Genomic DNA, 26,478 nt, shown 5'->3' on the forward strand with positions numbered 1-26,478 from the left:
GAAACCCTAAGCAAAACCCTAATCCTAAACATATAGTAAGAACATGTAGTAAAATAATATTACTTAGTACTTAAACGTATAAGACTGTAACAGTGACACCTTAAGATAAAGTGTAACCTTGTTAGCTAAAACTTCATTTAAAACTATATTAATATATTTAAAACTATTTAAAACTAAAACTATAAGTTCAACGAGCGAAAGCACCTAAATAAATGTTAACTACAGTATATAGAATGGAGGTAAATAAGGTACAAAAACAATGCAATGTATATACGATATACTGCTAACTAGCAAAAATCATTTTTAGCAGTTTACATGCAAATAAATAATCAACTGTGATGTAAGTAATTCACAATTATGACTTTATTAATAAATGGTTGTTTCTAATTGGTGAAACATAAGCATTTCTGTAGATTATGTGTGTACATATGTGTGTTAAAAAAAAGGTACAAAAGCTGTCACTAGAGCGCTACCTCTACAAAAGGTACACTTCTGTACCTAAAGGGTCCATACTGGCTCCTAAAGTGTACATATTAGTAGAGAAAAGGTACAAAAGTGTGCCTTCAGAAAAGGTACTGCCCCAGTGACAACTTTTGTACCCTTTTTCTGGGAGTGTATGTTAAAAAAAGCATTAAAACCCCTAGAGTATTTAGACTCATTCTCCTCTTGTATTTTAAGTTCTTGCGACTTCTAGAGAAGAGAATATAATTCAGCACTTGCGATACTGCGATATTGCCGACAGATATTTTACTTCAATAAACCGACAGAACGCAGAATGCGTTTACATGCCTGTGTTGATAGGTTTATGCTTGAGCTGTTTATGACCACCATTTAACACGGTCACATGACCACACACATTGTCAAAAGAAGATATTTTATTTTGATATTTTTATTTGTTGACCAAACATTTCGGCGTCCACTGACTTCCACTGTACGGACAAAAAAAAAATAAAGAAAAAAAAAACAACAGACAATTCTCAAAATATATTTTATGTTCAACAGAAGAAAGAAAGTCGGTAACATTCAACCTGTCCTCCAACCAATACGCTCGTATAGGTCGTTTGTCCAAATCCCTGAAATACGACCCATCAGAGCGTATACTACAATTGCGGCAAAAGGTCGTTTTCATATTAATGTTTTGTACTCTTTTATTTGCCCTCTGGTTTGCGTTTCATGTAGCTCAGTTGGTAGATTATTGCGTTATACCTTGATATGTAATCATGCTATCATGGGTTCGATCCCAGGGAATGGACATGCACGAAAATGTATATGCTCAATAAATCATAATTTAGCATGATTTCTGTGAGGGTTAGGTTTAGGGGTGGGGTTAGGTGTGGTCATTCGAACGAATAAGCCACCTAGTAAAATATGTAGGAAATACTGTGAGATCGGTGTAAAAAGCCCATGCATTTCATTTAAATAAACGTGCGTTTTGATTGGTAATGACGTGATACGTCATTTCATGACGACAGACGCAACGCGATACTGTCATTATTTTTACGCCCGCTAGAGGGCGCTTAACTTTAAAACGTAAATATAGGTCGTAATAAGGTGCTTGCACAAACGACCTATATGGTTGTTTTTTGTTGGAGGACAGGCTCATTTTAGTATAGGAACCAGTTCTCACTATTAATTAACTACTTGCTTATTAGCATACCTATTATTAACATATTGGTTGTTTATTAGTACTTATAAGGCACATATTCTGCATGACCATATTCTACATCCCTAATCCTACCAAATACCTCAATTTAACAACTACCTTACTAACTATTAATAAGCAGCAAATTACTAGTTTATTTAAGCAGAAGTCGCAGTTAATGGTGTGTTGATAGTGAAAACTGGTCATACAGATTTAAAATCAGCATAAAGGTGAGTAAATAACGCCAGAATTGTCATTTTTGGGTGAACTAATCCTCTAAAGGGGATGTCTAGGCATTTTGGTCATGATCCTATGTAAATCTTCACAGTGGGCTGTCAGTCTTTTTGAAACTCAGAACACAGATTTAAGAGTTTTATTCCCTTTAGGGAAATATTTCCAAGAATCAGACAATTCCCTTGATACCTACAGCACCGAGCCACTATTAACACAAGACAAGTACAGGCCCATACACTCTGATCTTCCAGCACAACATAAGAAAAGCTGATCAAAGAACACTTGTTTCTCTCCATTTCACTTTTCTTCAGGCTGCAGCTCCACTGAGGAACTGACGTCCATAATTAACGAGCTTCAGACAGACTGCTGGCCTGATTTACCTGTCTGCTTACTAACGGTTCCATCACCAAAACAATCTTGTTTTGATCTTCTTTTAAAGACGCAGCCCTTCTATTAGGTCTGCATGCAAGGCATCTTTATTGATGAACATCTAGAGCGTAGGAGGCTGAGGCAGTATTTGGATGTCACCAACAGTGGCAGATTTCTTCCTCCTCTGCTTAAAAAATTATTTCTCTTTCCAAAACCCAACTGAACTCACTTTATTCCGCTGGAAACATTGCTCAGCATGGAGGTAAGCAAAAATACTTATACAAGCATTCACTAAACCCAAAAAGAAAAAAAAATGTGATAAAGTCTGAGAACTGCTTTAGCTAAATGGCCAAAGCAACTTGTACATCCTGAAGCTCTTTAGCATCATGACCTTGAAAACTATAGATATTCTCCTTTTTTGCCCACACTTGACTGCTCACAAATGTGAATTTGAAATGAAAAAAGGTTTGTAATTAGAAAAACATCAGGTTGTTAGCGAACCCTCTTTGCAGCTAAAGAGGTTTCAGTAATTGGTTAATGATTTTCTTTTGTTTAATCTACTCTTGGACTGACATAAAACTAAGTCTGGCATGTATTAAGGGAATCTTAGGTGGCTAAATGGCATTTTTTTGGGCCAAGAATAGCTCTATTGAGCATGAGTGCACAGACAGTTCCCGTCCTGAGGTTTAGACCCCCAGCTCCCCAGGGCTCTGTTTTAATTGGCCGATGCACTGAGGAACCATGTTTTAATTGGCCATCAGGTAATGAGTCAGGATTTGGGAACTTTTCAGACAGCTTACTCCTGTTACATACTGTAGTTCAACATCTGCTCACTTTGAGTGAGATCAAGTTTAAATGTGAGTGTGAATTAATGCTCTAATAACATAATACACTGGGACTACATGTTAACTTAAGAATATATATATTTTTTACTATCTTTAAAAAAAATGACATTTCTTATGCTCACCAGCATTTATTTTATAATACAATAATGGAGTAATAAAAAAATTAGATTTTCCATCACAGGAATAAATTCGATTTGAAAATAAATTCAAATGGAAAAGTATCAGTTTTTTGATCAAATAAATGTAGCCTCGTTGAGCATATCTGACTTATTTTCAAAAACATTAAAAACACATACACAACATACAACATACAAAATATATCTACGATAACATAATTAAAATATATGAAGAAAAGAAACATTGAAACCTAAAAACAGAGGAAAATACTCATAAAAACAATTCATAGTCCAGCTGCTGAAGTATTATTGATGTTTGTTACTGTCTAATAAGACAAAAAGACAAAAGAGAAAGAGAGACAGTTTGGCTCTTATGCTTTGAGAAACTAATTATTACAGTAAGTGTTTATTTTTAATTGGATTCATTGCAACGAGAGCAATAATTTTCGAAGGTTGTACTTGAAGAAAGTCTTGTTTGTGTGTGAGTGTGTGTGTGTGTGTGTGTGTGTGTGTGTGTGTGTGTGTGTGTGTGTGTGTGTGTGTGTGTGTGTGTGTGTGTGTGTGTGTGCATTTGTGTTGTGAAGGCAAACCAGCTTTGTTGAGAATCCCTTTTTTTCCCTCAGTTGCAGCACAAGAGAATCTTGCTTTAGGGAACTAACATTCACAGAGAGAGTTTCTAAGGGTCATTAGATACTGGATCTCATGATTTTCAGCAAAAAATAGTTTTCTGTTTGAATATTCATCAAGTGATATACATCAAGTGGAACACCCTGGAGGTGGCAAGAGTTAATTTCTGTAATTTATGTGCATCCTGCCAGTGTGCTCTTTGAGGTCTGCCATCTTTCAGCAGAATTAACAGATGATTCTTTAATTAGTGCAGGGCAAAAACAGTGTGAGGCCAAACTAACTGTCATTTAATTACCACTCACAAACACACAGCACTGAACTTTGAGAGAGTGAGTGTGGCTATATTGTTTATCTCCTGGCAAAACTGGATTTAAATTTACATTGAGAATTTCTTCAACTAAAGCATTAAAACTAACAGATAGTATCTCCAGCACTTCAGGTGACCTGAGCTTGAGTCCCCCCCTCTCTCTGTCCGCTCTATATACTGGCTCTTATAAATTAAAAGAAAAATAGCAAAAATAAATTTAAAATTTGGCTTCATTCATTTTTGCCACTTTTCAAATGACTTTTATTGTTTAAACCTTGTTCCAGAACCAGACTTGTGATTTTAAAATAAAAAAATCATTTAAAATAGATTAATTAAATATATCAACATCTAAACAAAAACTTGCATAATTTATTTTTTATAATGGAAATTACTTGCATAATCTTTAACAATAACTTTGCCTCAGTTTTTGCATAAACCAATCATTTCTACCACTATCAACAAATTTGCCATTAAGTGTTATCAAAAAATGTGAAGACCATGCTTTAGAAAGAATAAGACGAAGAAAATCAAGATCATTATTACTTGTGAATTTTTTTTCTTTCCTTTTTTTGTAGTCATTCAGATCAAGCTGTAATTTTCTCAAATAATTCACAGAGTGTTTTTAAGATACATAAATGCCGGCTATGAAATAACATAAGCAGGACCAATAAGCCAGCATTCTTGCTAAAATAAAATAAAATAAAATGACAGAGGGAGATACAGCATATCTAAAATCGAATGCACTTTCATGGCTGTTTTCCTTCCTTGGCAAGCTCTCAGGGATTGATAACAAACTCAGAGATACACACACTCACACCTCACCAGACAACACTGTGAGACCACGAAGACTCCCAGTCAGCCCAGACATCTAGATCCAAAACAGTGCTGAATAATTTAAGGGCTACACATGGCAAGACTTAGGCTTTTCTGTGGACAACAGTGGAACGTCTGCCAAATATTACCAGAAAGTCAAGTCAAGTCACCTTTATTTATATAGCAATTTTAAAAATACACATTGTGTCAAAGCAGCTTTGTGGTATTAATTAGGAAAAGCAGCACATAAGGAAAGATAGGTTAGAAAACACGACCGTGGCAGTGTCTAAAATAAATACAGTAAGTGTAATATTCCATAACAATGCAAAGTTACAGAGCATACAGATGACTGACCAGCAGACTGTCTAAGCCGAGTGTGTGTGGGTGCAATGTCTAAACATGTCTACATAAACTAGCTGATATATAAATATATAATGGTGTATGTGTGAGCACACACTGTATGTATATAAGTAAGCACATATGTCTATGTTCTAGCCCTAGACTGTCTTACACAACATAGATTAACAGCCATGGGACTATTAAGGGTGAAAGGTTTTTCAGCAGACAGCCAGTAGCTTTACATTTCATGCCAGAGCAAATCGGAATTGCATTTTGGAAAAATTGCAGCATAAAAACAGCATGTAATTATCTACAGCTGCCAGACGCTATTATTATCACATACAAAAATTACGAATTAAATCAGCAAACTTTAAATGACATATTTCGTGAGTGTTATCTGCACAGCAGCAGTGTATTGTGGGTATGTATCTTGGCTGATACAGACAGGCTGAATGTATTCTGTGACGTCTCATCTTTTTGAAAATGTTTTTCCAAGATTTTAGTTGTATTAACATCAAACATTTATGGCGAGCTGCACATGCACACACACACACATAGACACAAGTGTCTCTGAATGCTGAGAATAGCAAATTCAGCACAGATAAAGAATGTCACACATGGAAATCATGTAATGCATCAGTCACACATAAAAACACAGATTCACAAGCAAACACACATTCAGACAGCACGATGACATAGACTGGTTTTTGTCATCTGAGGTATTGGCAAAGGATGCACAGCCTGAAACTATTTACACATTTGTTTTGACTTTGGGTTGTGGGGGGGGGGGGGGGGGGTCATATTTCTAATGTTCAAAATATTTAATTCTGGATTTTTTCAGTTGTGGAGGGTATGGAGGATCACTTCTGAGTTTTCACATAGAGAGCTTGGAAATGTCAGCTTGATATATAAGTGCGATTGTGTGAGAGTGTTTGTGTACAAAGCCACATATGCATTGGATGTGTCCATGTGTTAGCTGAAATATAAGGCCATCTGGTGATCACAAGACACAAGCGCTCTGATCTGACGCCTACAGACTCTAGCCACAGAACAATGTGTCAAGGAATCATCATTTTTCAAGCCCTGGCTTTGAAAATAAATAATGGTGGCACTAACAGTAGAAATTCCTCACAGAGCTGCACTTAACACACATAAAGCTCAAAATAGTTGAGCTGAATTACCAACGGACCAAAAGCACACAAACTAGAGCTTGTTCATACTACTGTGAAAAAAAACAGCAGCCGGACGAACTCATACCAACACCAGCAAAACATTATACTGCAACAAAATAATTAGCAATTATGTCTTAAATATAACATGTCTTGCACATCGCCAAAGATACTGTGTTCATTTAAAAGTTACTTTGGTTTCTTAGCAACAAAACAGATAATGCAGGATAGTTCAGGCAGTTATTATATTGAATAATAATAATAATAATATAATACATAAAATATATTATTATTAAATTATAATACAGTATATATATATATATATATATATATATATATATTATGTTTATTATTATTATTATTATTATTATTATGTTTATACAGTAAAATAAAAATTCTCTAATGAAAGAAAAAATAGTACTATCATACGCTTTATGAAAGTCAAAGTGACATGACATACAGCCAAGCTCTCAATTTAACCCATCCAAAGTGCACACACACACACAGCAGTGAACACACACACACACTGTGACACACAGTTCACACACAGAGCAGTGAACAGACATTTATGCTGCTGGGAGCAGTTGGGGGTTCAGTGCCTTGCTCAAGGGCACCTCAGTCGTGGTATTGCCGGCCCAAGACTCGAACCCACAACCCTAGGGTTAGGAGTCAAACTCTCTAACCACTAAGCCACTAGGTGATCTTACTACAGTAATAACAGTAAACTGGTCATAAATAAATGACAGTAATTAGTAATAAATAAATTAGTAATGCTTTAAATTACAGTAATAAGAGTAAATTATTAAAAAGTGAAACACATAAATCATAGCCTGCCACAGCACAATATATATATACATATAAATAAATAAATAAATAAATAAATATATATATATATATATATATATATATATATATATATAAATAAATAAATATATATATATATATATATATATATATATTCATTGTTATATTATTATTCTATTTAAAATATTTTGTTATTTAACAATGATAAAATGATTTATTAATCAGATATTTAAAATGATCATATATCTATATCATTTAAATATTTATTATTAATTAACTATTATTACCATATATATATATATATATATATATATATATATATATATATATATATATATATATAATCAAATATTATTTATTATTTGTATAAAAATGTATAAACAAAACTTTTGGTGCATATTTTCAAACAACTAATCCGTAATAAAACCCTAACTCTATAAATGTTACTATTATTTGTTAAATAATATTACTGATTTGTATAATTGTAAGAATAACATATTAAAATAAAGTGTCACTAAAGTAATAATAAGAATTACTGTATAAAGTGTGTGTGTGTGTGTGTGTGTATAGTGTATATATCATAAATATATGAATACAGTGAAATACAAAAATTATAATTAAAATAGTAAAAACTATCATATAAATGTGTATCATAAATCATTAATATATTAATGCAAATTGCAATTTAATTGCAGGGAAATAAATATAACTAATAATTAGCATTTCTTTATTTTTAAATCTCTGTAATCATCATCATCATCATTATTATTAGTATTATTAATAGAGACAAATAAAAAATGAGAGGGAGTGCAAAAAAAATAATAAAAAGATAACAATAAAAGATTAATTGAGATATGTGGTATAGATGCTAGCCAAATTGAGAAACAGAAAACAATAAAAGGATTGAGGATGAGTGACACTGTCGGATAAATGACTGATGGAAAGATAAGATGATGTTAAAAAAGCATAACTACAAGCTTATATGCAAAAGCATACCTAAGAGCTTGACCACACGCTTATCAGCTTGACGTAACAGAATGCATCTCTAAGCACACACACATACAGAAGAGCATGTAAGAAACAGGCATCTTTGAAGAAGACTGCGCTGTCACTTACTCGTCTGAACCGACAAGGACGATGGTTAGTCCGTTAGCTTTAGAAGAGGACAGGCTGAAGGAATCCAATGTAAAGAAGCTATTATTCCAGCGGTGTCCGGCAGCACTCATGAGTCTCTGTGTGTGTGTGTGTGTGTGTGTGTGTGTGTGTGTGTGTGTGTGTGTGTGTGTGTGTGTGTGTGTGTGTGTGTGTGTGTGTGAGCATGCATTAAAGTGTTGGACTCGTGTGAGGATGCTGCCGATGCGTGAACATGTGAAGAGGGCAGAATGTGACACCAGCGGGACGAGCAGCCAATCAGAGCATGCATTCAGACAAACAGGGCACTCTCTGTGACTTTCTCTCATCCCATAGCCCCTCTATCACCTGCTTTCCCTCTCTTATTTCCTTCACTTGCTTTAGGGGAGAAGTGGAGAGGGTGATAATGGGAGACTGTCCTTCATGCTAGTGGATGACCCAGATTCAGAACAAGAGAGGGAGAAAGGAAGAAGCTGGATGCAGTGAAAGAGAGAGAGTATGAAGAGTGGAGAAAGAGAGGAGGAAGAGGGGAAGGTAGCATGTCCATGATGATTTGATTAGCCCGGTTGATCATGAAGCGGAAGGGATGAGAGATCCTCATCAGATAAAGGAAAGAGGGAGAAGAGAGAAAGAGGAGAGAGGGACAGAGTGAGAAAGAGTGTGTAGAAAGGAGGAGGAGCAGGAGGAGCTCTGCTGAAACACACAGCGCCTCACTGTGGAAAGCACACATGATACATACATGTGCGCACACACACACACACACACACACACACACTTATTTCTTATAGCTACTTATAATAAATACAGACTAACCCTACTCTTACCCCAAAAAACAAAACTTTATTAAGTTTATTAAGTATACTATACACATATATATACACACACATACATACACAATTAATTTAACATTTATATACATACTGATTTTAAAAAATACTGGGCATTTAAGCATCAACAATAAATTTGCACACACATGATTCAGAATGATGACTTATTCTGAATGCTTTTGGCAACACTTTAAAATGGACATTTTCCTCAACAGTCATTTATTGGGAAGGCTCAGTCAGCAGAGACAAGACTGATCACTTCCAACACACTTAAGCTTCAACTGATGTAAAAATGTAAATGTCTAAGAGATGAAGGGAATGAGGCAGCAGCGTGATATGCTGCGCATGACTGCACAATGTTAAATAAGAAGCAATGCAGCTCATCAACACCAAAATACTGTAAGACTTACATTAATCACATGCTCCCAGAACAGCATTACTGCAACCAACACGATCTGTACCCTTTTAGACAACAACAATGCATAATATGCAGTAAACACAAGCATTTATGTTAACAGAGGAGTCAGCATTATTTTCAGCACCAAAGACAGCTCCAGGTTGGCCCAGTTTATCAGCACCATGGACAGCACTAGTGCACCTCTCAACGCAAATAGCAGCTCTTTCAACAACACTTAAGTTCTGCACAAACAAAGAGCAGCTCCATGTAGAGGTGGTGAAATGTTTGAGGCGTTTTGAATACACAATGCAAATATCACAGTGCCAAGCATTCTGTCATGGGCCATGCACAGGGATCAAGTGAAAATGTGAATCTGATAGAGAGGGGAATGAATTAAAAAAATAATGGAGGTTCAGATGGGAGAGTCACAGTATTTATTTTGTAAAGATCGAATGATTGCACTCTCAGTGAGACAGGAAAGCGCAATCTTTCTCAAGAGCCATCCTTCACTTGCCCTTCAACTCACAGCATCTTTTGTTCTCCTTCCTCAAGCGATTTAAATCACTTTTCAAAGGGAGGCATATCATGTAAATCAGGATTTTCCTTGCTCTTTTAAATTAAAACATCCTGAAGTACTAGTACACAAAACAACCCAAAGCCTCATCCCTACCATTTATGAAAATGTAACTGCAAAAAAGTGTCACGCAACCATCTTGAAACCATCAAGTGAATCTCAATTTGACTAAAAAGTTGGGCAGTACGTATCAGCATGGATTTCATTTATTTATTTATTTATTTTGACAACTTTCACAATGCAATGGAGGAACTAATGCATGTTAGCCAATCACAACAGAGGCCATTTACATATAGATTTAAATGGATAGGTCGCCCAAAAAATTTAATTCTGGCATCATTTACTCACCCTTATGATGTTCCCAACCTGAAATTTCAGAAAGAAAAAAATTATCCATATAATGAAAGTCAGTGGGGTCCAATGTTGTCCTGTCACCAACATTCTTCAAAATATTTTGTGTTCTTCTTTTGTGCTCTAAATTCTAATTCATACAGGTTGGGAATGACATGAGGGTCAGTAAATGGTGACAGAACTTCCAATTTTGGGTGAACTATCCCTTTTTTAGGTATAGTAGCAAACACAGTCTACCTAATTGAGAGAGAAGTTGGACAGTGGGTATGTTAAACTACATTATGACTCTTTTGGAGACCTGAGAGGGCAAAAATAATAAGTGAACACTTAAGTCAGATATGCACCCTACAAGTGATTAAAAATGGATTGCACTCAGTCTGTGTCTATATGACTCAAATACATTTCTGGGTCAATTCAATATCAAAAGATGTTTTCATGTCCACTGTAAAATAAAATACATTTTAAAAAATCAGTGTTTGATCACAGCAGTGGAAGTGATTTTAAGGTTGGGATTTGTTAAAATAAACTGGAACACATGTATTTGATCGATTCTTTCTTTCTTCTTCCACTCCCTGTTTCTCCCCCCTCCCTCTCTTTTTAGTAGGTGGTATCTTTATATTGAGAAAGACCCCATCACCCTCTCTGTCTCTACTGTGCTTATCTCTATCACACATACTTCTGCCTTCTCCTCCCTCCTCCCCTAAACCAAATATCGCTGCTTTCATTTTCCCTCTCCTCCTTCGCTTTGTTTTTTGTTCACTTTGGGGACAAAGAATAAGTAATCTCTGCATCTTTTCAATCTGTCACTCAGCCTGAGAATGGCAGAGGAGCGGAAAAGAGGAAAAGAAAAAATGCGACTGAGGAGAAAAGATGGATGGGGTCTTTTGATTTTAGAGTGCTTGTTAATTTTCCCCAGCTGTCGTTCACACAGAACAGCACACGCACGGCTATAGATAGATGTGGGATAGTTTAGCGCTGTGGCATACTTTGATGACTCATTATGCTGAAAAGGGTTCGTAGAAAGTTGATGAATCTTTCTCGACCTTGAAACCTTTGATCTGTCATAAACAATTAATAACTTTAGTCTGATGTTATAGATCAGGTTTGTTGTGTGATATTTTTAAGATAAAAAATCAGCAACTGTAGCAATAGATTATCTTAACACAATATACAGACAATAATCATGTAAGGAGTGAGTTAGAGAAGGATATATCAGGCCGAGTGTGCAAATAAAGTCTTATGAGCTGCACAGTCTCCCCTCGCCAAATTTTTCACTAAATGCAGAAGATCTGGTCCAAATTCTTCGGGCCAAAAACCGCCCACAATACAAGAGACTGTCAGACTGACTGACTAAAGCAACTAACCACAGCAACTTCTGTATTGGATTCAGATGGTGAAATAGATTAAAACACAACCTTAAAATAATAAATTTTATACATAATAAAATGAATGCATAAATAATGATGGAGATACCAGTGTACACTGTTTAAAGAAAAGTTTGAAAAAACTACCACATCACTATTAAATAATTTTTATTATGTTATATAATAATAAAACATCATATTATATACCATTCAAAAGTTTGAAGTTGGAATGAAATGTTTTGTTAGAATTTTTTTTTCTTACTGTAAAAATAGTGATGTTATGGATCTGAATTAATAATTTTCACTTGAATATATTTTAAAATATAATTTTTATTTTTATTTTCCGCATCATTACTCCAGTCTTCAATGACACGTGATCCTTCAGAAATCATTCTATGTCGATTTGCTTAATATTTTTATGAAAAGTTATTTTTTTCAGGATTTTTTGGTGAATAGAATATATATTCAAAAGAAAAGCATTTATTTTAAAACAGAAATATTTTGTGACATCACGAATGCATGAAACATTTGAATTGAATGCACCCTTAATGAAAAAAATATATTTTATTATTTCTATAAATGTTTTGTAACATCATAAACGTATTTACTGACACTTTTGAATTTAATGCACCCGTGAAGATAAAAATCTAAAAAAAATATAAATTTTCTTTTTTCTATAAAAATCTTACTGACCCCCAACTTTTGAAATGTATTGTAAATATATAGAAAAATATTGTATATAATGAATGTGTGTAAAAAAAATCATATACATATACAGTATATGTACATACATTTATATATATATATATATATATATATATATATATATATATATATATATTCATTCATTCATTTATATTTTATTTATAATATATATTAGTATAGCTATATTTATTTATATATATAATTTGTTTAATTTATATTTGTGTGATTGTTTATTTTTCTCAGAAATCTGCATTGTACAATTTTAGCACATTGTGCCACATTACTGAATGACTTAGTTTTAAAAAATGTGAAAATCTTTTAAAATAACATCAAATCCACACCTGATTAGCTCACGGCAATCCTTATTAGCTTCCCTCCATTCATACAAAACACAAAAGTCCCAGGGAAGAGAATTTAGGAGGAGGAACATTAGCTAAGCCTTCCTGCGCTCACTAATGCTCTCTGAAAGTCATGACCAGTCTGTTTGCTGTCACTGTTTGCTGCGTGTGACTCATTCCTCACAATCTGGATAGACTGCAGAGCACAAGAGAGGAATATAACATCATTCAGATGAAAAAGTTAGATTTAACAACTTCAAATCATGGCCTCCGACAACGCTTGGTTATTTTTAATGCGTAATGAATGCATTTACAATATGCCGCAGCGGCTGTCGAGTAAATTGCCTGCTCCGTAACACCTGGCACAATGAGAAAAGTTCACCATACAGTTCAGAAAAACATGAGTTTACAGGGTGCATGCATTTTAAAGCTTACAGAACATGACTCTTTGCTATTTAATATAAATCTTATTTTAAACAGGCCTACAGTAACCACTTTTACATATGCAAAAGCTGTGGCTCTCCAAACTCGATACGAATAGTGGATTGCTTCATGGTATCACATGATAGTTTGGCTCTGGCATGCTCTTCTGATGTACTGCACTAATTGGCCTGTGCTGTCAAAGGCCACAGAGCATGTATGAAAGAGGAAAGCGCCGGCATCAAAAGACATCAGCCGGAGCGCCTGTAGTGAGAAACCTACTCCATCTCTCCTCACGGTCACATTCATTCCATCATTCCTCACTGCTGCACACATTTCATTTCCTCTTAACTAGCCATTCTTAAAATAAAGCACGTTAGATTCAATAAATAACAATTTGCACTATTTAAGGTTGAGTTGACGCTATTGTTTTATAGAGAAGTTATGGATTTATACTATTGTAGTTTCATCAAATTGGTTTCTTTTAAAACAATGGCACATACACAGTGGAGAGACTGACACCAATGAAAATCTGAAAATAGTTTTTCTTTTCAAACCAAGTTTAAAAAAAGATAAAAAAGAAACAGAACTTTTTTTAAATGAGTGAGATATATTTCAGATTCTGAACTATTCCTAAGTAATTCTCCACTATTCCTTCACTGATAAAAAAAAAAGTAAATTAGTTACAATGATCACTTGACTATTTTTACAGATGGTGAGATGTTCTTTCCTTCCACTGAAGCTCAAGATGCTCTTTGGATCATCTCAAACCATGCTGGAGAAAAAAAAAATCATAAACTTTTGGATTTCAAGGAGCTTGAGTGCTGTTGTCATAAAGGCAAATAAAGAACAAGCTAAATACTGGCATATTCTGAAATTCATGTATGTGCATTATGATATATAAATAACATTATTTTATATGTAAAATAAAATTGAATAAAATGTCATTTAATTTCATGGTTTTAATAAATTATGAATGTTGTATTTTTTCACTGGTGAATGTATCCCACAATTACAGTCATAATCTCCTTCTAAAATTTCAGCTCAGAGAGCTTTCTATTCTTATCTTAACACTCCCTTAAAAAGGTTTTGTATTGCATCGAATATACAAGCTATGCCACACACACACACACACAAGGAAAATGCCATAGAGCACAACATTTATCTCAGGCCTGCTAATGATGTGTGCAAACAATTAAGAAAAAGACAAAAGCTTTTCAATTCTTTGTCTCGCAATCCAAACACAACACAATCTAATCTGCACAGCAGACAGAGAGAAGACAGCTGCTGTCTGCATTAAAGTTGCTCTATGAATTAAAACAGTATTTCGTATTCCAGCGCAAACCAAGAAGCTAAACTTCCATCCACTTCTCAAATCTCTTGGACCCGATCCAGTAACACTTTGGTCAAAATGTTCTGCATGGAGGCAGTCCGGTGAGTAAAAGCCCTCCCCATCCAGCCCAAACAGCAGGTAGTGTTCCTGCAGCATGACTATCAGCCCAAAAAAGTGTAGGATGTGATGCTTCAGCCCACTACTGTTCAAATGCACATTTAATGCACCCCCCCCCCCCCCCCCCATGTGTGTGTGCATACATATGTGACCACATGTAATAGGAAAGAGGAAATACTATAAATAACGTTACTCACATACACACACACATACTAACTGTGATCTGCACTGTACAACATTGCTATTCTGAATAGAAACATGCACCAGAGGGCACAGAAGCACTCAGGTTAAACCCCTTCATTTTTTTAGAGGGGGAGGAAAGGAATGAACAAAGTGATGCTAAATGCATCATATTTTAAATGCTGTATTTGTATTCATATTTAAATCCAATAATTGTAAGAAATTCCGAATTTAAGAACAGTACATGCAAGAAAAAAAAAAAGATTCTTTGCATGTCAACGATCCTGCAGTAAAATGGCAGTTTACGGCACATGTGTGTGTGCTAAAGGTTGATCCTTGCTTTTAAATGACGGAATTAACCTCTATTCAACCCCAAAGGCAACACTGAAAACACATCAACAAAAAACAGCAGCCAAAAGCTAGTCATCAGTCGCTCAGTAAACACAGCTCTTCAATCCTGCTCTTTTTATCTATTTTCTCTCCTCTTCCGCTCTCTGCCAAATTACCTCCTTTCTGCTGCCTCCAATTAAAGTGATTATGAGACTGTGGTGTGCTGAGTGTGTGTGTGCAGAGAAAAGAGGAATAACACACTGATTATAGCTAATAGAAAACGTGCATATGGCTGCGGTCGTCAGTGCCTTGAAACGTTGTATCAGAATTTGTCCATTTATCATTTCTATGCATTTATGTGCATGCATTTATGTGCATGCGTAAAATTCTATGGCAATGTAATGACATTTGCAGCATATCAGTAATGTGACTTATATAATTTTATATTATATAAATAATGTTCACAAGGACTTAATTTCATCCACTGGGATTTTTGATTGGACCATGAAACATTAGGCACGGAAAGTTATTGCACTTATACTAAGTTATAAATTATATATAATATATTATATATATTATATATAATACTATAATATAAGATTTATTGATATGGCACAGATATATTGTTCATACCCAAAATGCTTTCTTATATTCAAGCTAAAAATACACAGACAACTCACTAAAAAGCACTGACAAGTAAAGAAAACATTGCACTATTTTTGCTCATCCGTTTGGTGGACCAAAAATTACACACTTTAAACACTCCCAGCAGTTTCACAGGTGTAAAACATGTAAACCAATGACAACTTTAGAAAACACATTCACAGTCTAGAAATGGCATTCCTCGTTCACTAGAGCACTGTGCATGCCGAAGGTCGAGTTGACGGAGCACAGCTCACAGCCAAATAGAGAACAGCGGGATCTGTGGCTCAGGGCTTCATGTTGAAGAGTGGGCGGACACTGGCTGTCAATAGCCTTTATGCACACTGAACAAAAGATGGAAGGAATAATCCAGAGGGAGAGAGGAAAGAGACATAGCAATATCACAGCAAATCATGTGTCAAACAGAAAGAGGAGCAGGAAGGAAGGAGAAGAGGAGAGAAAGAGAGCTAAATCAGTACTGCTTCATACGCAGTGCATGTAAAAGTCAGATCATGCAGGACAAAAGGGGAAGGATGAGGAAATTTCAGACACAAATAGGTATAGTGGTACTGGTGTGCTTGTTTGTTTCGAGGAATTCATTCTCATTGAGAATTAGATTTTACATTATTCACAGGGCACTAAACTCAAACAGCATGATGCAATTGTTTGGTATTACTACAATGTTGCTTTCAAAATTAGATAGATGCGAGTGGTTACCAATGCTACGAGCAAAGTTATTTGAGAGTGAAATGTGCTGAATGTTATTAAAAGTTTAGGTATTTAAGTTTGAGCTTACTGCAGTGATGTTAGGATAGCGCTCAGATAGTGTTTAAGTACAGCACAATGACATTAAGGTTCAGCACAAGTGGTGTTTAGGTTAGTGTTCAAACAGTGTTTAAGTTAAGAGCAATGACATTTATATTAGCATTCAGACTGTTTAGATTCAGTGCCGAACTGTTTATATTAATGTTCAGACAATGTTTAGGTTCAGTGCAGTAACATTTATGTTAGCATTCAGATGATGTTTAGGTTCAGTACAGTGACGTTTACGTTAGCATTCAGACAACGTTTTGGTTCAGTGCAGTGACGTTTACATTAGTGCTCATAATATGTTTAGGTTCAGTGCAGTGATGTATAAGTTAACAGACTGTGTTTAGGTTCAGTGCAGTTAGTCACTGTGGTCATGAATGCATGAAATAATCAGGAGCTATTGTCATTATGGAGGGAACTTAAACATATATTTAGGTTAATCACAGTGACATCAGTGTTTATGCAGTCTTTAGGCGATTTATGAATTTTAGTTTTTCAGTTTTGGGTTGTGTAAAATCCAATTTCTTAATGTTTATGTAAATTCACTCTGTTAAGCTAAAAGCTCTTAATCAGTTCCTGTGTAAAGAACCTTCCATTCTGTCTCTTCTACTCTTCACTTTCATTGGTTCAAAAACCCTGAGCAATGGTGGACATGTATTTTCCTTCAGTTGCTTGTTCGTGGTTTAATTCCGCTGAAATGACTGCATATGGAATCTCATAAACTGTCTCGCAAGACCTTGTTTCTCAGTGGACAAACACACACATACTCAGTCTGATACACGTACTTTCACACTCTCTTGCATTTCATACCAACCGGAAAAAGGCTGTTTAAATGAAACCCATAAAACACAGAAGCCCTCCCACGGGAAACACTCACGCTCTGCATCAATAATTCCAGAAGTTCATGAATATTTGAATATTCCATACCTGAGATGTGACAGGAACAAAGAATGTTAGAGAGAAATGCAACTGAGTGCACAAGAGAGATTTAGAGCCTAAGAGTTTGTGTGTGTGAGTGAGTGACAGAGAGAAAGAGAGAGAGAGAGAGTGAAGGAAATGCCACCATTTTTGTCATCTAAGTGGATCTCTAAGTGTCAAGAGTTGTGAACAGTTATTGATGGCATTCCAGGATGGCCAAAAAAAAGAAAAAAAGAGGAAGGCAACTCTTTGTTCCAGAAAGTTCACTGAAACACATCCAGTGCATCTTGCCCAGGCAGATGCCAGCCAGGAGAAAGACACCACTTTGATACCTGTCCAACCGTGATGACATCACATCCAGTCCACACAGCAGGGGGCAACAGATGGTTTGTGTCATCTGCTATCTACCACGGGTGCTTTCTAAAACATCTTCCGCCTTGCAAAAGATGTTGTGATGGAAGATGAATAGATGAACACATGAGAGCAGGAATAAAAGTGAAGGAGGTTTCTTTCAAATGTCTCCATGACAACGGCATCTGCCTGGTCGAATGAGGCTATTTTATTTATTTTATTTATGGTCACACATCTGTAAGTGCACGAACAAGTGTGATTTGTTTTCTAAATAACATCTGAGTTATAATTATTAATAAAGGCCGTCTGTGATTTTATGCAGTGTTTCAGACCCGATTAGGATCTCTGACGTGTTTGTTGTCAGGATGAGTGTCACACAAGGTCATGTGATCAGGATGTGTGTATCACAAAGCCCTCTGAAGTAAGACTTGTGATGTGTAGTTGGAGCAACATGCATATAAAGAAGGAAAGGAATTCATTTGAATCAAATCGGATACTGCTACTTAAGTGTTCAATGAATATAAAGCATTTATTCATAACATCCTGCAATGTTATCAAACATAGATGACACTTGTTTCATGCATATTATAGGAGTTTAATGTATAATGACATAATATACTTTTGTAAATACCGTACGTGTATATAACACATCCATGTGCATTTATATAAATATTACATTATCACTGACTGATTTATTTATAAATTGTCCTTTGAAAGCATTAAACTGAGTTATAAATGCCTGTTGTTGATGTTTAATATGAAAATAAACATAATTTGGTTCTATCAACTGTGTATTTTATCTTATTTAACTGTAATCATGATAGCTGCATGTAACTGTCACATCTTGTGCACTTTATACTAGCAAAACAACTGCATACAAACCACATCTTGGACTAAATAAACTAAAAAAATGCTGAGGTCTAAACTCTTTTTCAATGCATTTATTTTATTCAAACTTGTTTAGTACTGGATTGATGCATAATGACTGGTGGTTAAATTCCCTATCGACTTTCTGTGAAGTGATGTATCAATGTTCCCTTATTCCCTATGTCAATGCCCTTCAAAATTTGAACTGAACATGTTTGTTTCCTTCAGAATTTCACATAATATGGCAGAATATCCTCTGAGGTCCACAACATACTTTGGGTTGGGTGATGTCTTAAAATTTGGCATCGGACGATGTCTACAGTGAAACATTGCAATGGATGATGACATTGGCGGGAGTGGGCGGGGGCGAGCGGGGGTGTGTGGCCTGTCTAAAAAACAAGTAATGATTCCTAACACCTTGTCTAGCGCGACAAAATACTATCGAACCACTGATCTATAATAGAGATTCATTATATATAGATCAGACAACAGAACTCAGTATAATCAGTGAAGCTGTCTACACTGGATGCGGCGCGGCATGACACCACAAATCCCTGAAAGTAAACTGCTGCCGCGTTCTATTTATGATGTGCTCACACACAATTCAAATGATTTTTAACGGTCCCTTTGTCGCATCCAGTGAAGACGGTCTTTAGTTGAGGTGGTGCTGCGCCACACGACAGTTTTTGCATCCGGTGAGGACACTGTGTAAGGAGAGAATACTGAGAATGATGGTGAATAATTTGCAGATCCTCAGTACCACTGACAAACATATTAGCTTGTACAATTTGTGGTAAGTATACTGCTGCTCTATAGTATAAACAGAGTACATGCGATTGCGAATCTTGAAAGTGATAGAAAAACTAAAAAGCGATCGTGCATACAAAAAGGGGCGGGGGGGGGGGGGGGGGGCAGGGTCATCACGATGCCAGCAAAACATTGTGATATCTATGATGGATGGTGACATCGGCCCAACCCTACAACACACTTACAGTCCACTAGACGCACCTTCATACTTCATACTCTGACTTAGAGGGGTCATTGGATGCCCATTTTCCACAAGTTGATATGATTCTTTAGGGTCTTGATGAAAAGTCTGTAACATACTTTGATTAATATTTCTCAATGGTAATGTAAAACAACACCCTTTTTTACCTTGGCAAAAACAGCTCTTTTCAGAGCAAGCTGTTTTGTTGCATGCCGCTTTAAATGCTAATGAGCTCTGCTGATCCTGCCCCTCTCTTCCATGGGGTGGCGAGCCATTCTCTGAGAGACTGTAAACTTTTCCTGCATTCGTCTCGGAACTTGCTAACTAGCACGTTATTAGGAAAGGTGATTTGCAAAGATTAATTAAAAAAACTTAAACTTATTTCTTCTGTAGGTGAAGCTGGTTCATGAATGATTCGCATGAACATATACACATTTAGGTAGATCGGGGGCACATTCCCTTCAAAAACAAACATAAACCACTGCGTCTTCAGTGGCTCAGATGCCGGAAGTAAATGATGACTGCTATGTTCATTATTACATCCAACAACAGAACACCTCAATCGTTTAGGAGACACTCTTGTCTACATCTGCTCCGGAGGTGAAACAATGGCGGACTGATGACAGCTCACTCAGGGCAGGTCTAAGGTAAAACGCTACTGTCAATCAAACTATCGTAGGTGGGGCCTGGGTCTGTGTGACGTCACACTGGCAGGAATCTGAGAATGGCTTGATTTCAGAAAGGGGTAACGATTTTAGGAGATTAAAAAAAAAAACTGGGTGGATTTTTATCATTATAGGGTGGATGTGCACATATACTGCCAACACACATTTTTGTTCAAACAACATGTAAAAGTGCATTTCGCATCCGATGACCCTTTAAAAAAAAAGCAAACAATCTGGTCTTGATTATAACACTTCTTATTCCCTTTACATCAGATGAGATACTATTATTCCACAGTCCACTGAATCCATAATGGAGATGCACCAGGCTATAAAACAAGCTTTATATAACTACATTATTAGCTAGTATTCAAAAAAAGTAGAAGAGTATTGCAATCACAGACAACCCTATCTGAACAGAATAAAAATTCTCAGTGAACACTTTAGTCACCCTGAAAATGGCCGGTAATTTGCTCTGTAATTTTTTCTCCCAAGGTTGTCCGAGAAAAACACAGAAGTGTTTGATGCGAACGGGTCTAAAATACACACAAAGTATATTGCCGAAAAATTATTTTACCTGACTTCTGCTAGGAAAACTAGTCTAGTATTAATTGGGCCTTACTCCTGCATATACACAAACACACACCACAGAGAAGGAAATACGATGAAATCAGAGAAGAAAATGGATGGACAATGCAATAACCACATTCAGAATCTCTCTGATGTAGCTTAATGTAATTGATTTCTGTGTATGTGTGTGTGTTCTGGCATCAGTCCGTGTTATGATTTTGATCTTGATGAAGGTCAAACAACAGGCAGTTTAACTCACTCACGGGCATGAAAGCAACTCTCTCTCTCATTCCCTTTCCATTATTTCACTCCTCATCAGAGTTCCAGGCTGAAAGCCTTTCCTTTTCTGTTTCCTCCTTTCACTATCCTCACGTCACAAATCCATAGAGAGCATAAGCAATTTAACGGGACATTACCATAATGCATTGAACACTAAAGCCAAACATCAGTTCACTACCACTTGCTCCAAATTTACATGTAACATTAAGCCACTACAAATGTGCATCCACTGCACTGCACCCCGATAGCTTTGCTTGTAAACAAAACCTTGGTGTTCTCATTACTGAGCTACAAGACTTGGTAATTACAGACAACAAAATGACCTCACTAACAAACAGTGACTCAGACACACACGCTTCACTAAATAACTGAGCATGCCACGATGACATATGAACAGTGTTGGGAAGGTTACTCTGGAAATGTAATAGGTTACAAGTTACCCTATTTAAATGTAATGAGTAGTGTAACTATTACAATTACTTTATTAAAGTAATGTAACTGATTACATGTGATTACTTTTTGATTACTTTTCAAAATTTCTAACCAATGTTTTCAACTGTTAATCATTTTGAAGCATTTATACATGATAGGGTTAACCTTGTAGTGGTACCCCACACTGAATACTGTCAGACTTTCAAAATCCTTCATCGCTTGGATTAAGATTAGACTCATTTCATTTTAAACCACAGCCACCACAAAATCAGACTTTAGCACCTCTTTTTACTTTGCAATCAATAGTAAATACAGATTTAAATTCATAACAAGAAATAGTAAATATTAATACTTATTCAGATGTAACCCATTCTCTATACATTTTCTTAAGTAGCTGCAATTTAATTACAGATTACTGTTACATTTATTTTGTAATTAAATTATGTAATATGTTACACATAACTGGTTACTTCCCAACACTGCATAATATGACCATGAGCAGACAGAGTGGGTGGCAGAGATGAAGTTGAAACAATCATGCAAATGGCCATAAAGTATAAACACAAAAATATATTAAGGATAGTTAACACTTTATTTTGATAGTCCACTTTAGACATTATAAACTATATCTATAAGCTCATTCCATGTTACATCAAACTAATTTCAGAAACTTCCCTGGCTCTAGTTTTTTATTTAGTTATTAAGAAAGACTAACATAAATAGTGAAGAAAGCAAAATGCATTAAATGTTATGGACGTATATTTATCCACTATTTTATAGATGGGGGTCAAAATGCCATTTTTGGAGCCAAATTACAAGTGGGAAAAATGACTTCAGAATGATGGCAGCATCATGTTATTTTTACACAGAGATAAGTAAGAGCTGTTGATTTTAGCAATTTGTTGCATTATATGTCAATGGTGACATTTAAAAAATGGGGAAAACACTATTTGTTTCTCGAAACCTGCAAGCCTTTAACACAACAAGTTAAAAATCAAACTTTGACGGCAGGAATCTTTGGTTGAGTTGATGTGGAATGACCCCATAACTAAAATTACAACTCCATGCCAACTTAGCAGTCATTAGATTATTAAAGTAGACATTTTACTGGCTATAACTAACTTTGCAAGTATGTCAACTTATTCTACTAACTCTAACCCAGATGACTACTACTCTAGTCTAATGAGAGTTAGCTGATTTGTAGTTGCAAATTAATGAACATTAGTTGACATGCAGTTTTTTTATAGATAGAAGAATGTCAACAGTGGACTATCGAAATCAAGTGTAACCAAAACATAACATCTGAAGGTGCAATGCAGTACCTATGTTGTATATTGTTGGGATAGAAAAGAAAAACACAGTGATTTTCTCATGAAAGAATGTTGGGGGATTGTTAGCAAGGTGTTATGAGTGCATCACCTCAGCCCTACCCATAACCCCCTCCGCCCCCACACACCTTCCACATCATCCTGGCCTGCTTTGTATTCTGGTCGCGCTGCCGTGTGCTCTCTCTCTCTCTCTCTCTTTCCAGCAGTGATGGCTGAAGAACAGAGGGAGGGAGATGAGTGTCAGAGGGAGACCGGCCGATTACCATTTCAGTGCAAACACACACTTTTACGGTTTTAGAGTGACACAACAGACTGGTGCACACATACATACATATGACATATTTGTGCCAGGAATACCCATGAATCCCTAACGTTGTGCTGAAGGCTACTATTTAAAAAAGTACAGATTAGATGCAGCTGTGTGAATGTGTGTGTGTGTGTGTGTGTGTGTGTGTGTGTGTGTGTGTGTGTGTGTGTGTGTGTGTGTGTGTGTGTGTGTGTGTGTGTGTGTGTGTGTGTGTGTGTATTTAAATATGCAGCTGGTACCAGATGTTTCCCTCCCTTTGTCCCTCAGTATTAAATATCATCCTGCAAACACACAGTCTACACGTGTAACTTTGCTCTCTTACTCATCTCCATATGCACGGAGTCCACACGTTGAGTGCAATTTAGGAATGTTGTTGGGACAGAAAAGAGAAACACAGTTATCTTCTCATGATCTTCTCATGATAATCACAAAGTGAAATAAATCATTTCAAAAGCTTTTGTGTGATGGCATTTATATAAACATTTATAAAAATTATTGCAGTCCCACAACCACAATCAGGCTGTAATTTTGCTTATATATTCGATTTTCTTTATTTTTTGTGAGTATTTAGGTATTATTATGAAATTACCGTTTATCATTTTATACAAAATTAAAATATTTAAAATGTCATGTCTATTACAATCATTCCCACCACAGTATGCTGTCAAACACATATCATCATTTAAAGGTTTTGGGTAAAGTCTTTTATTCTCACCAAAGCTCCATTTATTTAATACAGAAAACAGAACTATTGTAAAATATTATTACGGTTTAAATTTAAAAAAAAAAAAACTTCATAACCTATACTATATTTTAAAATGTAATTTATTCTTGTGATGCAAAGCTGAATTTTCAGCATCATCTTCAGTGTCACATGATCCTTCAGAAATCATACTAATATGCTGATTTGCTGCTCAAGAAACATTTATTATTATTATCAATGTTGAAAATAGTTGTGCTTCTAAATATTTTTTTATTGAAACCGTGAAACATTTTTTCAGGAGTATATTAAAAGTTCTTCTGTAAAACATTATAAATTCTGTTACAACCACTTTTGATTAATTGAATGCATCATTCTTTTGTTTTCAAAACAATGTTATTCAATGGACAATGCTGGAATTGTTCATGGACAATTTAAATAAACTAGTGAGTTTTAAGAGTGAGTGCTGCGAATAGGACGACATCTCACAGACTGCTTTTAAAAGCAGAAATTTGTCTGCATGGGTCGCTCTGCTGAATGTGTTCATTCAATTGAGTGATGGAGCGCGGTGCCGATGGAGCCTCATTGTCTGCTACTAATGGCTAACAGCAAACAACTGTGGGCTCCTCAGGCCAGACAAAGTGGTGATTGCTTGTTTCTGTCTGCAGGCACAGACACAGGCTCCAGTCTGACCTAGTTCTGCTGCCGATAAAAAGAGAATTAAGAGCAGTCCAGCCACAAATCGCAGCGCTACTTCCAGTCCTGACAGGTGAACAGTCATTCACAGACGAATGACATGGAGAGGGAGATCAGGGGAATGCTTAAATACATGCAAAGAATAGAATAGAATAGAATAGAATAGAATAGAATAGAATTCAAGTATCAAATATGTCTAGAAATTTGTAATTTGTGTGAGACCAAGGTGAACCTAAATCGAAGCTCAAGTGAACATGTTTAAGATAAATACATGACAGTGACTTATGGGTAGATATATTTTTTTTCTTCTACTGACATCAACAGACAAAAAAATGGCAAAAAAACAAAAACAAAAAAGGAATACAGTGGACATGCAGGTAACTGCCAAAGTGTCCAGTGAGTCTGACAAAGCCAGAGAGCGCAGTGACTGCAGGAGAGGAAGAGCAGGCTCAGGCCCCTGTGTGGTTTCTGTGGTGCTGTGTGATTGCCTCACTCTTTAATTATATCAGCTAATGATAAGAATCACTGAAGAATGACATGAAGCGAATATTATCGAGAAGTAACAGCTTCTGAAAGCCTCCTTTCATATTCAGCTGAATATCAGAGACCATTCTGAATCAGAGCAATAAAGGTGCGCACATAATTTAATTTCATATGTGGGTGGTTCTTCAATTAGGGGAACTTTTCTGCCTATTTAATAATCAAAATACAGTTAAAAAAAAAAAACGAAAAGGAAGGAATATTATGAAATATTATCTTTTCAATATTTTCTATTTTAATATATTGTAATATGTAATTTATTATTGTGATGCAAAGCTGAATTTTCAGCATTATTACTGTTCAGTCTTCAGTGTCACATGATCCTTCTGGAAACATGATAACATGCTGGTTTGCTGCTAAAGAAACATTTCTTATTATTATCAATGTTGAAAACAGTTGTGCTGCTGCTGTTTAACATTTTGTGGAAACTGTGGTACATTTTTTTTCTCAGTATTCTTTGATGAATAGAATGTTCAGGAGAACTGTGTTTAATTTTCAAATACAAATCCTTTACGACATTATTTAATACACTGTATTTATATATGTACATATTAATTTGGTATTTATACACTGTAATTGTTATCTTTTTAACTAACAGTTAAAAATGGTTTTCATATTAGTACCCATATGGAACTTTTGAGCAGTGACAGCTTTTGTACCCTTTTCTGAGAGTGTAGTGTAGTCAGGGTAATTCAGTCAAGTTAAGTAATATTTTCAACTCAAATAAACAACAGTTATACAGATGAATTAAATAATCACATATCTGAACACAGGTCTTTTGTAAACCTGTATTAAGCTCTGTCTCAAGGAATCAGTTCACAATTAATCTGGTGAAAGAGATCGTCATTTACATCTAGTATTAACATGCATCTCATTTCACCACTTGTAATTGAATTTCTTCACTTCACAAACGAGACCTCAAGCACAAACGAGACATTAAGCCGACTCCTTGCTGTTATTACAGTTGAGTAAATTAACAGTTTGAGTGATTGGATCATAAACCATATTGGAGCCATTGAAGACTGTTAATACTAGGACAAATAATATAAAATAATC

The 26,478-nt window shown here is 35.6% G+C and overlaps 1 protein-coding gene across 12 annotated transcripts in view; it reads right to left on the bottom strand.

Annotated features, from left to right (window-relative positions):
* The window catches only part of srcin1a (SRC kinase signaling inhibitor 1a), a 113,801-nt gene that overhangs the window by 80,159 nt on the left and 7,164 nt on the right, over positions 1 to 26,478 (bottom strand). Inside the window, exon 1 of one of the 12 annotated variants that reach the window (XM_059557609.1) lies at positions 8,382 to 8,516. The exons of the other annotated variants lie outside the window; for them this stretch is intronic. The gene's annotated coding sequence lies outside the window, so the exon portion shown is untranslated. Of the gene's footprint in view, positions 1 to 8,381; positions 8,517 to 26,478 lie in introns of those variants that run through there. 12 annotated transcript variants of the gene reach the window in all.

Source organism: Carassius carassius, chromosome 1 (genome assembly GCF_963082965.1).
Source record: "Carassius carassius chromosome 1, fCarCar2.1, whole genome shotgun sequence".
Taxonomy (NCBI): domain Eukaryota; kingdom Metazoa; phylum Chordata; class Actinopteri; order Cypriniformes; family Cyprinidae; genus Carassius; species Carassius carassius.